Source organism: Mesoplodon mirus (genome assembly GCF_964341445.2).
Source record: "Mesoplodon mirus genome assembly, chromosome: 16".
NCBI classification, from domain to species: Eukaryota; Metazoa; Chordata; class Mammalia; order Artiodactyla; family Ziphiidae; genus Mesoplodon; species Mesoplodon mirus.
This window is the reverse complement of record NC_138992.1, coordinates 52658694-52674123: the sequence shown is the minus strand read 5'-3', so window position 1 is coordinate 52674123 and position 15430 is coordinate 52658694. Positions and strand designations below refer to the sequence as shown.

Here is a 15430-nt window from a genome sequence, read left to right as displayed (position 1 = left end):
GTATATGTATAACTGATTTGCTTTGCTGTACACCTGAAACTATCACAACACTGTAAATCAACTATACTCCAATAAATATTGTTAAAAATGCATTGTCTAGACACCAGTATAAAGCTAGTTGAGCATCCAAGACTGAAGTGGGGACTAGGGGAATATTTTGAAGAATATGAAAAAATCATACTAAAGAGCACTTCTTTAATAAGAAGAGAGTTTTTGTATCTCAAGTTCATAAGTTCTTTCCTTTGGATAATACTGGCCATATACACCCTAATTGTGAATCTGTAAACCAAGATTCTTTAGTATGATCATTCCTTTTGTTAACAATTTTTTTTCTAAAACTTTCCATTTATTTAAGAATAAGAAGCCTGACACATTACAAGAACTACATTTTTAAATTACAATTTAGAATATTTTCCCTTATCCAGGATTCAATTAAATGTTCTGTATTTCATCTATTTCTTACACTTTATAACTACGTTTGCTATCAAATATCTTATTATTTTTGTGCTTGTAAATAGATGATGCAAGAACAGCCTCTAATAATTTCTTTAAAACCAACTGTAACCCATTCCTCCTGTTGAGTGAAATAAATTGAAAGGGTATTATTAGTTCTTGGTTAATCCTTTAATTATCTGAAAAACCTTAACTGAGGTTGTCAGTACACCTAAAGTTGACTTGCAAGAATGGCTAATCTGGGTCAGTACCTTCATTAATTACTAGTTAATTGGTTATTTAAAATATATGTATTAATGCTGAACAATGACATGAATTGTTTTCATATGTTCTTATATTTCTCTCCTTTTACTTCCTTTAGATTTTCTTTTTCACAAGTTGAATTTACTATTCAGTAAATACATACTTTAAATTTCAGTGCAGTGCTTTTAAATCTACTCAAAATGTTGATATTTATTGGTAAATTACTTTTCATTCATGAAGCAATATAAATCACACTACTTATACCCTTTAGGAATCACCCAATATTTTGGTATTCCTCACTTTCAAAGCATATTTTCTGTTTTCAGTTTACCATTTGATAGAGTGTAACAACCATTTTGGTTTACCAAACAGAACACATTGTGACTAGAAAACTGTTGGCAATATTTTTAATAATTGACTAAAACCTTGTGAACATTACTGTTTAACAGGAAAAAAAGCAAAGCTGGTGAATATCTGTTTCTCCAAGAGATAGTTGTTTCTTTGGAGTTTTTTTTTTTTTTTTCTCCTCCAGATAAGAAAACAGCTAAGAAGTCTGGAAATAAATATGACTGTTTGGGAACAAAAGAGTTGTTTGACTTTATTATTATATTAAGATCAATAAGTGGCATGTGCTTTGGTGTTGAATTTGATAAGCCTTTTGCAAAAGTCAGGAGCAATCATGGGTTGATAAGTACTTAAAAGGGATTGTGGTGCTGGAAATGTGTCTTCTTCTCTGAAAAATATTAGATTTTTATATTAAATGAGTATTATAGTTTTAAATATCTGCTAGAGCCTGGGATAGATCTCTCCTTCTTAAATTCCTTGGTACTGATGTTAAAAATTTATGCAACTTATTCCAAAAAGATAAAGTCAACAATTGAAGGTTGTAGAAATGTTTTTGTATGAGACTAAACACTGCACATTAAAAAAGGTACTTTTGTGAGGTAATGGATGTGTTAACAAACCTTATTGTGGTAATAATTTTACAATATATGGTGTGTCAAATTATCACATTGTACCCCTTAAACTTACACAATGTTTGGTGTCAAGTAGATTTCAATAAAGCTAAAAGCAATGCTCAAAATTTGCAGTCTGCATATTGATTCCATTCACATTTAATTCACCCAAGTAAATCAAATGGCAAAACGTGGAATTCAGAAGTCCAGGGGATTCAGTCTCTCCTGCATGAAAGGACAAATAATATTGCACAGCAATGATAAAATCTATTGCAATGCTTGTAATTTGATTGTGGTTAAAGGAACATAGATTATATTATATTGTTATCTTGAAAGAATCTGAAATTCAGTTTGTAAACTAATAAATTATATTTAACTACATGTGAATTTGCTCTTATAGGTGTAGAATATTAAATGGGTTTTATGGGGCTTCCCTGGTGGTGCAGTGGTTGAGAGTCCACCTGCCAATGCAGGGGACACAGGTTCGTGCCCCAGTCTGGGAGGATCCCACATGCCACAGAGCAGCTGGGCCTGTGAGCAATGGCCACTTAGCCTGCACGTCTGGAGTCTGTCCTCCACAACGGGAGAGGCCACAACAGTGAGAGGCCTGAGTACCACAAAAAAGAATAACAATAAAACAAATTAAAAATGGGTTTTATATTAACTAGATCAAATCTCACATAACCTTGCTATATTCAACTATCATGTTCTGAAATATGCATTAAAATATGACTATATAAGTGGATTTGTTCAATTTATAATGAAATTATGACTTTTTTGCATTGTGTATATGTGTATAGGTGGAGGCCGTATTTGTTGATATCTAATTTATCCACTTATTTCTATCATAAAATTTTGTGTTTATAATTCACCACTTTTTGTATTATTTCTTTCTTCTCTAACTTTCTCTTGTAGTGGTAAAATGTTTTATTGCCTCTCCCATCTTTTTTTTTTTTTTTTTTTTTTTTGTGGTATGTGGGCCTCTCACTGTTGTGGCCTCTCCCGTTGTGGAGCACAGGCTCTGGACGCACAGGCTCAGTGGCCATGGCTCATGGGCCCAGCCGCTCCGTGGCATGTGGGATCTTCCCAGACCAGGGCACGAACCTGTGTCCCCTGCATTGGCAGGCGGACTCTCAACCACTGCGCCACCAGGGAAGCCCCTCTCCCACCTTTTTAAAATATATTTTGCTTATTTGGAATCTTAGAATTTTCTTTATATTAGTTTTGTTTTGTTTTGTTTTGTTTTAGGTTTTCCCAGGCAGGTTTATTTTTAATGAAAGAGGTGTATGTGTGTGTTTGTGTATGTACACATCTCCTCTTCTGAATTAGAAAGTTTTATGACTGAGAAGAGGCAGAAGAGGTGTATGGAGAAAGTCATCAGATGTGTGGGTTTATTTCTGGGCTCTTTAATCTGTTCCATTGATTTGTGTGTCTACTTTTGTGCCGGTACCATTCTGTTTTGCTTACTGTAGCTTTGTAGTATAGTCTGACGTCTAGAAGGGTTAACAGCTCTACAAATGAATCTATACACAAAATAGAAACAGACTAACTGACATAGAAAACACATTTATGGTTACCGAAGTGGGGAGAGAGATGGAAAGGGACAAATTAAGAGTATGGGATTAGCAGATACAAGCTACTATATATAAAATAGACAAGCAACAAGGATTTACTCTATAACACAGTGAATTGTATTCAGTATCTTTTAATAACCTGTTAAGAAATGTAATCTTCAAAAAACTAAATAACTGAATTGCTGTGCTATATACCTTAAACTAACAAAATATTGTAAATCAACTATACTTCAGTAAAAAAAAGTCATGAGAATTATCTATCACAATCAATGTAGATTCTTCCCAGAGGGAGATTGTATTATCTGAGGCCTCAATCATTCCTACAATGTTGAGCCATAATGTCCCACCAAGATTAAAAATAACTAGTAGTACAATGGACCTAAAGACATAAATAAAAATAGCAAAAATAATAAAACTAGATGAACAACATGGGAAAATGCAATACTGGAATTATCAGACTGACAATAAAATAGCTCTGATCATTTTATCAAAGGATATAAAGGATAAATTTGTGTATTCAAGAAAAAAATCTGAACAAAAAAAAATAAATTATAACTGAACCTAAGAACTCAAAGGATATATTTCAGTTTAGATTAGTACAATAAAAGTAAACTAATGAACAAAACTAAGTCAGAATGAAATATCTAGACTAATGCAATAAGAAAAATAAGAGTGCAAGACACAGAAAACAAAGTAACAGAAAACATTCAGGCGAAGGCCTTATATACACATATTGATGTGCAAGAAGAGGAGAGAATGGGGCAGATGTCAAGTTTGAAGAAGTATTATCTGAGAAAGTTAAAAAAAAATGAACAACATGAAGCCACAGTTTCAAAAATCAGTGAGAACCTCCTCCCTCCCCCATAATAAGTCTTCAGACTTATTGTTACTCATGATACTATGTCATCTATTGTTCTGCCAGGGAACACTGCCTTTCAATAACTCTCCCAAAGATTATCACTGAGCTTGTTTAACGTTGATCACAAATGCAAGTTTCATCCAGAAGGAAAACCTAAATGATATTCTGTTTTCTGTTTATATTTAATTTATGGTTTGAAATTTTATAACATAGAAGTAGAATCTACTATTCTGCTATGTCTTAAGATACAAATATTGTCTTTCTTCAGACAAAGGGCATGGATGCTTATTGCCCATTTTAAAAGTTCTGTATCTCTGTGTGTGCAGGTGTCATCTGCTCTTCTTTGCACAACCAGTAGAAATTGGAGATCAGTCAGGGAACTGACATAAATATTTGTATACTCATGCTGCTTGCTCTGCTAGGAGTAACAAAGATTTTTTTTTTGATAACCAAATGTATGATTTATTTTCAGAGAAAAATAATTAAAACTGAGGTTTTCCAACTGAGGGGAAAAATAAAAATATGAGATAATACCCTGATTACATGTTAGTTACCACATTCTCTACAGTGAGGATGTGCTCAAGATGTATTTAATGATAATATGAATGAACATTTGAAATTTAAAAATCACAAACCACTTGCCAATATTGTAAATTCATAAACATTGAAATAAATACCTACAAGGAAGGAAATTTTAAAAACTGAAGCCTTTGAAAATGTTTATAGGTCATCCCAAATGTTATAAATAGCAGAGCAAATAAGTTGACATTACTGCTAGTTTCCACTTAATTTCTTCATAATATGGCAATCTGGTGTTGCATTAGTGAAGATACTTCCTACAATCACATGGGTACCACAGAGACTGTGATGAATCAGTTTACAGAAGTGAAGATCATCAATAGAGGATCCTAAATGTCGATAGCATTCATCTGTCTTTCTGAGGTAACACCTCACACCAATCAGAATGGACATTTTCAAAAAAATCTATAAACAATAAATGCTGGAGAGGGAGTGAAGAAGAAAGAACCTTCTTACATACTGTTGGTGGGAAAGTAAATTGATACAGTCACTATGGAGAACAGTATGGAGGTTCCTTAAAAAACTAAAAATAGAACTGTCATATGACCCAGCAATCCCACTACTGGGCATATACCTTAAGAAAACCATAATTCCAAAAGATACATGTACCCCAATGTTCATTGCAGCACTACTTACAATAACCAGGACATGGAAGCAACCTAAATGTCCATCAACAGAGGAATGGATAAAGAAGATGTGGTACATATATACAATGGAATATTACTCAGCCATAAAAAGGAATGAAATTGTGCCCTTTGCAGAGATGTGGATGGACCTAGAGACTGTCATAAAGAGTGAAGTGCTCTGAAACAGAGCCAAACTGGTTTCCTATCTCCCAGGAGTTTGCTCTTTAGTTAAAAGGGTTGTCAATTCCAGAGCCTTTTCAACTGCAGGATCTTCAGGTTCTGATGAGTCTCATGTGGCCACTGCACCTACAGATATCTGCTATCGAACAGTTTTTCCTGATGAAACTATGGTACCATTTGGACTTCAGGATCAGAGATTCCAGGTTCCTGGGAACATAGGTTTTGATTGTCACCTCAATGGGACTGCATCACAGAAGAAAAGCCAAGTTCATAAAACTTTACCTGATGTTCTAGCAGAACCTTTATCCAGTGAAAGACATGAGTTTGTTATGGCACAATATGTGAATGAATTTCAGGGTAATGATGCACTTTTGAGCAATAAATTAACAGTGCAGAAGCTTACTTTGAAAATGCCAGAGTAGAGTGTACAATCCAAACATGTCCGGAATTGCTGCGAAGAGATTTTGAACCACTATTTCCAGAAGTTGCCACCAACAAACTAATGATTTTGACTGTAACACAGAAAACTAAGAATGATGTGACTGGAGTGAGGAGGTAGAAAAGGAAAAAGAAATGCTCTTAGAAAAGTTCATCAACTGTGCTAAGGAAATTGCTATGTTGAAGGCTACTTGGCTCACTTTTTGACCCATCATCTGGTTTGTCAGTTTTTGGACCATATACAAAGACTTTTATCTCTGACCCAGGCATCTTATTTTATTTTCCAAAATCCTTGAAATAGTAAAAGACTAACCTATTAGCTTGAAAGTATTAGAATAAAATGTTGACCTTTCTCAGATCTTGACAGTCTTCTTTTGAACTCTTTCAGCTATCACTGCATTCCTAGAATGAGATATCTTTAGATATTGATGACACCATTGTTTTCCACCGTACCACCAGTATGGAGGACTGGCAAAGGGACAGTGGACTTAGGGAGGAGTGGGCCTCTTGGTGCAATAATTGTGCTTTTCATTTTTAGTAAATTTTACAATCAACTCATGAGAGCCCAATAGCTTGGAGACAAGAAAATAAATTGATCAGAAGAGTCTGCTGACATTGCCAAGTGACATTCTTAAAGAGTGTCAGAAGATATAGAATGGCTACTCCTAACTGAATGTCTGAGCTGTGGTGCAGAGTATGAAGAGTGTGGGGTGACCACACTGTGTTTCACTGCTGGGGTCCACAGGGTAAATAATGCATGCACTCTTTCAGGAGCTCTAAACCAGAGGTTGCACTGGGGTCTAAGCATAGATTGGCCTGAGCTGATAAATGGGTCCTCACACACAGCTCAAGAGCAAAGTTGTCTTCAATCCTCCAGTCTAGGGTTCTAGCACTGGTAGTCCAGAATCCTGAGGGCATCCTGTGTTTTATGTGAGAGTCATCAAAATTCAGTGTATCATAGTAATGTCGCAGCCCAAAGTTCCATGATTTTCAGAAAGAAATAGCACATCATCTGGCAAGAATGACCTACACTCCAGGGTACCTGTGCCACTAGGTTTGGCCTTAGGGGCCTTGGACATACTTGTAGACATGAATCCTGAAACTTTAGGACATCTGATTGACCCTAGACACAGATTTAGATGAGAAAGAATCCTAAAGATGAAAAACTGGGATCTGTGTCCACTTGAGACCTGGTCATAGCTTGAAGTGCTCCACCTGGGAGGCACTGCCAGATCAGGTAAGTCCTAGGCAGAAGAAAAGCACTTAGACACCAAAGCCCACTGAGGGACAGGGCCAAGGCAAGAGCCTCACTTTCCTGGGTCTAAGAGTAATAATATGAGAAAGCTAAATCCTCATCTTCTATAATGTGAAGTACTACGATGACAATTAAAACTAAAAGAAAAAAATACCTAGCAATAGCATGTTATTTAAAAATATTAGGTAAATAACATAACAATCAACTAAATGGCATTCAAAGTAGTTGCTTCTTGGGTGTAGGAATTGGAAAAGAAGATATAGGCTAAAGAATGTTCCTTTTCATAAGTTTAGCTTAGATTTATTTTTTACTTTTTATATACACTTGATCAAAATATCAATGCAAAGGTTTCAATGTTCACATAAATATAATCTTAATTAATAATTGGTGGCTTTTCTTAATCATAAGAGGAGAAATGTTTTTTGCCTTCCTTTTTTATCTTATCTTTGAAAGGGAAAAAATAAAATGATTCTGATATAGTATGTGAATCTGTATTTTGAAAAGGAAGGACAGAGTATAAAAATTACTTATCAAGTCCATACCAAAGATGAAATAACCCTGATTTCAGAAACAATTGAAATATGTTCAGATTTTATCATGTCCAAATGTAAGATGACTCTAGTAATTGTAAAGTAATAATTAATAGGGCAATAATCAAGAGATGTACAAGTGGTAAGAAAACAGAGAGGAGAGTCAAAAAAAAAAACAAAAAAAAGTCTAAGTTTGTAATATCCTGAAACAGGTGTGTAGGCTTATTTTACAAGTAATACAAACTCTAACTGAGATGGAACTTTTAATGTAAGCTGGAAGAGCTAGGGAAAATCTCAGGATAAAGTAGAGGTTTTGAAAAGGATAAGATGTATCACACTTTAAAATGTATTTTTTGTTATTCAAATAGGTCATTTTATTTGTGAAACATTCGTACAATTGGTCTTCTCAATATCTTTCTTAGATTTTATGCTCCATAAAATCTCTGCCATATTTAATACTATTGTTTATTCCAATCTCTTAAAGCTCTGGCTTTGGTAAGAATGTATTATTTTGTACTTCTCCCACTTTTTTTTTTTTTTTTACCAACTTGAATCTTCTTTTCATTACTAGGCTCTAAATGGCCTATTTTTATTTTGTTTTCTTCTTTATACATTTATTGCTTCAGTGATCTCATCCTTTCTCTTTTTTAATGATCATCACTTCTAGGCAGATGACTCCCATATGTATATTTAAAGCCTGACTAAAATCCCTAGTACAGAGAAGTGTTCAATAATATTGCAGAATAAATAAATATTTTAATGAATACAAATTAATGAAGTCTATGGGTATTAGGGCTAATTCAAAATGTAGCATTAATGCCATAGGTAGAATTTATTCTGAGTGAATCATTTTCTTCCGATCTCAAAAGCTCATATTTTAAACAGACAGATTGTTTTCTGTGACTTTGCGCTTGTCAACGTCACTTCCTCTGATTTGGGGTCATGGCAGTTATAAAAATTAATTTGGTTCATAATTAACTGTTACTGGGAGAATGAATAATAGAAAGAATATAGATATTTCCCCTGAGTGTTTATCAGACCAAGAGATTTTTATTGCTTAAATTATCTGACCTGTATAAAAAAATGAAAGATAGGTATTTCTAACTTCATTTTATTAATATGTGAAAAACAGATATTTAAGGAGGAATTACTTGTCAAAAGTGGCAAAATTTTTCAGTGACAAGACAAGGATGAAGGCCACTGTTAAGTTTTTCTTTTGTAACTATACCATACTTCTTCTGAGCTAAAAAGATCAAGTTTCAAAAGGGTGTTGCATGAATAATGTACCAATTATCATTTTAAACTGTGAAATTTAATTACCTAATGTAATTAAAAGCATATATTAATTTGGCCAATTCTTAGTCTTGTAATGAATGGCAAATTAGGTATTTAATGTATAATTATGTAAAAATTACTAACCTCATTCTTCAATGTCTTTTCTTTTGGGAAAACCTCTGAATATTGCTTACCCAAACATATCAGTGAAATCTGCAACAGAAAATGAAAAGACAATAACATTTGAAAAAAGTTTATAGTTAAACCACAGTCTAGTTGTTGAGATCTGGAAGCTGCTAAAAAGGAATGCATTCATCAGGATAGGTTAATATCTATAACATACAATTGCAACTTCACAGTAGCTTCACTAATGTTACAAGGTATATTAAAACGAACTTCAGCTCCTTGCAGTCAAGGACAAGATACTATCCATCTTCTGGCACCACCAGCCTCCAAGATTAACCATAAAGTGGAAGAGAAAACAGCAGGCAAATAGAAGTCCATGTATCAGAGGAAGAAATGGGTTTGGTCAAGCACCAGCAGTGTCTGGCAGTCTACTCTGGAGCAACCGCATATACATCTCGTGCTTTATTCCATCTGTAGAGTGCATTCACCCCTCCACAAGGGAGATATCCTAAAATACCATTGAGTAACTGCATTCAGCCGTGGTCCAAAATCTCTAGGAAAATGTGAAGTACTTTTTACTACTAAGTCAGAATGCAATTCTTCTTGGTGTGATCAACCTATGATCTAAAACTCGTCCACCCCCCCGTCAATTCTCACTAATATACTATGGTAAATAGGGATAGGACAGCTGATAAAAACTTACAATTAGAGAGAAGACATTGAGAAGATTTTCAGCAGTTCGGTAGAATTACCAGGATCTTGAGAGGTGAGCACTGGGTCCCTGAACTGGCAGTGAGGGATATTCTCTGATTAGTTCTGTTTCTAATCTTTGAAAGGAACACTTTTCCCATTTTTTTCATGAACCCTAGCACTGATATTTAGGAAAACCAGTGAGTCTTCTTTGACCACATTTGAAATGGTTCTTGGATGATGTCAAATTTTTTTAAATAGTTAGAATTTTACCAACAGGACTCATAGTTCCTTTGAGAATAAAATTCCCCCTGCCGCAGAACTTAATGGGCTTCTGATCTACTCTCAATCAGTTTTCAGTGCCAATAACCATATATAAATACTTCTATAGCCATAATACTTAAATCTGCATCATTTCTTTGCATCCTTGCCCAATATTTATCTCTATTAATTTAATAGCTTCTACCTTGAGGCTTTATAGTTTGAGTGGAAAACTAAAAATCTGGATTTTAATATGCTTTTGCTGTTTTCTCAAAGGTATTTCCCTTTTCTTTTGCTTAAACACATACACTTTTCTAAGACTTCAAGGCCACAAATCCCCAGACTACTTTCTACTCTGGTTTCCTTTCTCTTTCTTATTTCACTGTATCTAGCAGTCTCTGAACTTACCTCCTTCTTGCCAAGTATAGCTAATAATTGTCAACACAAACTAAGGTTTTAATTCTTCCAACCATTTCCCCTAGAGCTCTTGGCATGGACTTTCTTCCAGGCTGTTGCAGGTGATGGTGTCATGAAGTGTTTCATAACATGTATTATCAATTTTCCAGCTTTGAAAATCAGTTTCTCCTCTGTCCAGTCTCTGATCACAGAGTGGATGTCACGTAGTCAACATTTTTGTTCAGTAGGACACTATTCTTGGTATCAAAACTATCAGTTGGGGTATGTTAAAAATGTTTAAAACAACCCCCAAATCTCAATTGTTTAACCTAGTCATTTGCTCATGAAACAAACCACTGTGATGGCAGGGGTCTCTGCTCCAGTAGTCTTTTAGATATTCCAGGTCCTTCTATACTGTGCGACCACTATCTTTAGTACATGATGCTCAAGATCATTATGGGATGTGAAGAGAGAAAGGGGATAGTGTACAGCAGGTTTTCGTGGTCCCAGGCCTGGATTCATTGTTGCTAACATTTCATTGACCAGTACTCAGTCTTATGACCTTGATCTTATTTAGGAAGAATGGGCAACGCAACTGATCTCTGTGCATTGGACGAAAAAAGAAAAAGAAAATCGGGCCTCCCTGGTGGCGCAGTGGTTGAGAGTCCGCCTGCCGATGCAGGGGATACGGGTTCGTGCCCCGGTCTGGGAGGATCCCATATGCCGCGGAGCGGCTGGGCCCGTGAGCCATGGCCGCTGGGCCTGTGCGTCCGGAGCCTGTGCTCCGCAACGGGAGAGGCCACAACAGTGAGAGGCCCGCATACCGCAAAAAAAAAAAAAAAAAAAAAAAAAAAAGAAAAAGAAAATGGATATCACTGAACAATAGCAGTCATTCCCAAGAAGGAATCTTAGAATATGTTTCATGTTAGTTATTCAAAAGTCATTTGGTGACTTCAGTAGAAAAAAAAAAAAAGAAAAATCAGTAATTTTATGTTATGGGTTGTTTTTGGCCATTTTTCTAAACTGCTTTACTTAGAGTTTTTATAAAGTAAGCATTCTTCCCAGCTTGCATTTTCTTATTGGGCAGTTTAGTGAAACATGTTCCTGATTATACAGGGACCCTCTGAAATTTGGGTCAGGGTACTCTGGCATTCCGTAGGACTGCTCTCTTTCCAGTGTCACCTGTGTGACCTGTCTTTTCTAGGGTTATATATCTGAATAAAAGGCACAACCATCCCCTCAGATTCCCAAGAGAAAATTAGGGTTTCTTTTCTTAGCTCTTTCTGCTCATATATACCAAATCTTATTAATCATTAGGTCCTTTTTATTGTATCTCACTAATTGCTCTTGAAATGACTGACATTACTTATCTTCACTGCTACATCCTCTTAACTGGTCTCTTTAGCTTCTACTCTTTAGCAAATATGCAAATAAGATCACAAAGCTCTTCAAATTGCTCATGTTAACCTCAAAATAAAGTATATACTATTTAGCACAGCATTCACATTATTGTTATGTGTCCAGACCCCAGTGCCCTCTTTCTTATCTATTATCATGCCCCAAATTATATTCCAACCTCTGGCTATTGCTCCTGGAGGCTGCTGACTTTTCTGTCTCTTTCTTTTTATGCCCATAGTGCTATTTGTTTCCCCATATTTCTACACTGTATTTTCCTTGTCTTCTTGTTTGTCTCCTCAATAAAACCTGCCAGATCCTTGAGGACAACAGCAGTGTTTTATGTATCCTTCCATTGTAAGTCCTTAATATATTCCCAGGCACACTGTAGGCACTCAATACTATTTGCTGGATAATTGAATGGAACCTCACCCCCATGAGTCACCCAAGTGGTGCAGGGAGCTGTGGACATCTCTCTAACACAGGCCTCTTTATAAACATCCTCAAAATGCACTGGATAAACTGTTGCCTTATGCACATAGCCCCAAAACAAGATTTAAGTACTTCAGAACCTCAAGGGTGTTTTGAAGTATATATTCGGACATCATACTAGAGAGTATCTATATTAGTGCGTAACAAAAAGCCGCTGAAATAGAAACTTCACGGCAGAATCTGTTAGCAGCAGAGAGACATCTTTGTCTGTTTTTTGTTGAAGAAGAGGGGAGTAAGATGAGAGGGCTCCAAAACCTGGAAAGAGCAAAGATGCCTCTACCTTCCTTTCTTCTCTTCTCCCTAAAAAGTATTAGGGCAACTTTAGAGGCTAGTGAACATGAAGAAGATGTAATCATGGGTAATACAAGTGGTAGGTATGAGCATGTAACTTGCCTTTCTAGAAGAGAGGTATCTTGCTAAGGAAACATCATAGCAAAAAATAAAATAGCAGTGGCTCTGAGATTAGTTCTCAAGATTCTTTCTGACTGGGCTTGTTTCTTGCAAGTTCCTGAAACCACACGTACTATTAACACACACCATGAGAGCTAAACAACACAAAGCCAAAGCACAAATTCAAGTTCAGTGAGTCTTAAGGTGACTCAGAATCAGTGATTAAAATAAGTATAACAGGTGATTTTAATGTAATTGATTAAAATTTTATTTTAAATATAAGGTTGTCATATATACAGCATAAGAATGGAGTTAGACTGGTGGGATTGAAATATCTTAATTACTAATTTATTTTTTGGGGGAAAATACATATATTTCTACACCTTAAATGTCCTTCTAGGCTTACTTTTATTTGTGGCTTGAAAGTATTCTAAGTAAATTGGTTACAAACACTTTATGAGCAACTGTATGCATATTATGATTCTTCCTCAACAAATACAGTTTACATATTTCTCACCAAGAGAGTGATCTGCTGGGTGAAGTAAGGTAAGTTCCTCATTTCATTTGGCCAGAAGATTTAGATTTTGTCTCTTAATGAAGATTAAGAAAGGGTCATTATTATAGCAAATAAAACATCTCCTGGTCCACTAAGGCCAGCTTCAGAGGAGCAGAACTAAGTACGGCCAACGAATACTATCTTCTCTGTCAACCGATATAGGGTACCTTACACTTCTTATCAGCCAGGAATTCTGAGATACTGATAATGACTTGCCTTATTTTTTTTCTTATGTTATCTTTATCTGAATGGAACAATTCAATCATTCTATTTCACCTTTTTAATAGGAGAGTGGACAAAAAAGGGGCAAAATATGTCCCTCCCCATCTTTTTCCTGTTTCACACAGAAAATTGTGCATATTCATCAAAATATTATTTTTCAGAGTCTCAAATTAAGGTGTGAATCACCAAGACAAGGATCCATTAGTTATCAAATACCAAATTATAATTATTTTTTTATTCCTTTCCCTTCAATGAGTTCAAATGAGATAATAAATTAACAAGTGCCTGAATTAAGATGTAGTTAATTATCAGGTAACAAATTTACAGATTACCCTTGGTAAATATTTACTGATGAAATAAACACTAGAGAAATGAGTGTAGATTTGGAGTCAATTCCTTTATTCACAATTTCATCTTCTTTGAGCTAAACGAAAAGGGATTTTAAGGTTTACTTATTGGCACATGAGTTCCAAGAAGTTGTTAAATTTCAATATTTTTTCCTGATCCTTAGAAAAGTTCTGAATAATTCAGACAATAAAATGAGGGTAAAGTGAATGAATGTTAACAGGTTTGTTTTTCTGCTTCATTCATTTATTTATTAAACATTTCTTAAGCACTTGCTGTGTGACAAACTCTATGCCAGATTTAGTGGTACAGAGAGGAATTAGGTATGGACTTACCCTCGAGGTTTTAATTCAGTGAATGTTCACTCTAAAACAGTGAACAAGATGAAGCTAAGCAGGTAATACAAGAAGCTCTTTTGAATTCCTTCTTGTTCCAGGTCCTACAGTGAGGTTTTATTATATTTTTAATTGAATTTTTAATCAAGGTAACTATAGATTCACACACAGTTGTAAAAAATAATACAGAGAGATCTCTTGCACAAATTGCCCAATTTCTCCAAAGGTAATATTTTACATATCTGTAATATAATATCACAATCAGTATACAGACATAAATACAATCCAACAATGTTATTCAGATTTCCCCAGTTTCACTTGCAATCATGTACATGTTAATTAAATTCCATAGAATTGAATCACATGTTTAAGTTCATGTATTCACTGCTAGAGTCAATATTCTAAACAGTGGTAACATCACAGGATCCTTCTTGTTGCCCTTTTGTAACTACTTCCACCTCACAACCACATACCACATCCTTAATTCCTAGCAACCACAAATTTGTTTACCACGTCTATAATTTTGTCATTACAAATGACACTGTAGTTATATAGAAAGGCTTAATATCAGGTAGAGTGAGTCCCTCCACCTTATTCTTCTTTGTCAAAACTGATTTAACTGTATTATGGCCTGTGTCTTTCTATGTAAATTTTGAAATAAGCTTACACTTGTCAATGAAAAAATCTTATGGGGGTATTTGTAGAAATTGCATTAGACACATAGATCAACTGACATGTTTACTATGTTGAAACATCCAATCCATGGCCACAAGGTGTCCCTCCATTTACTTAGGTTTCTTGTATTTCTTTCATCTCCATTTTGTAATTTTCAGCATGCAGAAAGATTCTTAAATATTTTCCTAACTGAATACCTAAGTCTTTTATTTTATTGGAGTGATAGCAAATAACATTTAGTTTTAAAAATTCTTTGTTCATTCTTAGTAGGTAGAAATGCAATTGATATTTGTGTGTTGATTTTATATCCCCAAACCCTGCTAAACTCACTTATTAAAAGTTCTAGGATAATTTTTGCAATTTTTTTGTGGATTTTCTACGTACACAATCATGTTATTTTCAAATACAAAGAGTTTAATTTCTTCCTTTTCAATCTGTATGCCCTTTATTTTATTTTTGTCCTACCGAAGTGGATAAAATTTTGAATAAAAGTGATGAGTGTGGACATTCTTGGTTTATTCCTGATCTTAGGAGAAAAGCATGCAAAATTTTACCATTAAGTATGTTATTAGCCACAGG

At 34.9% G+C, this 15430-nt stretch overlaps 1 pseudogene across 1 annotated transcript; it reads left to right on the top strand.

The window, feature by feature from the left end:
- Positions 1–3982: 3982 nt before the first annotated feature.
- Positions 3983–6209, top strand: LOC309791809 (methylmalonic aciduria and homocystinuria type D homolog, mitochondrial-like; annotated as a pseudogene). The gene is made up of 2 exons: positions 3983–4008; positions 5478–6209. The product of its transcript is annotated as a methylmalonic aciduria and homocystinuria type D homolog, mitochondrial-like (transcript).
- Positions 6210–15430: the final 9221 nt, after the last annotated feature.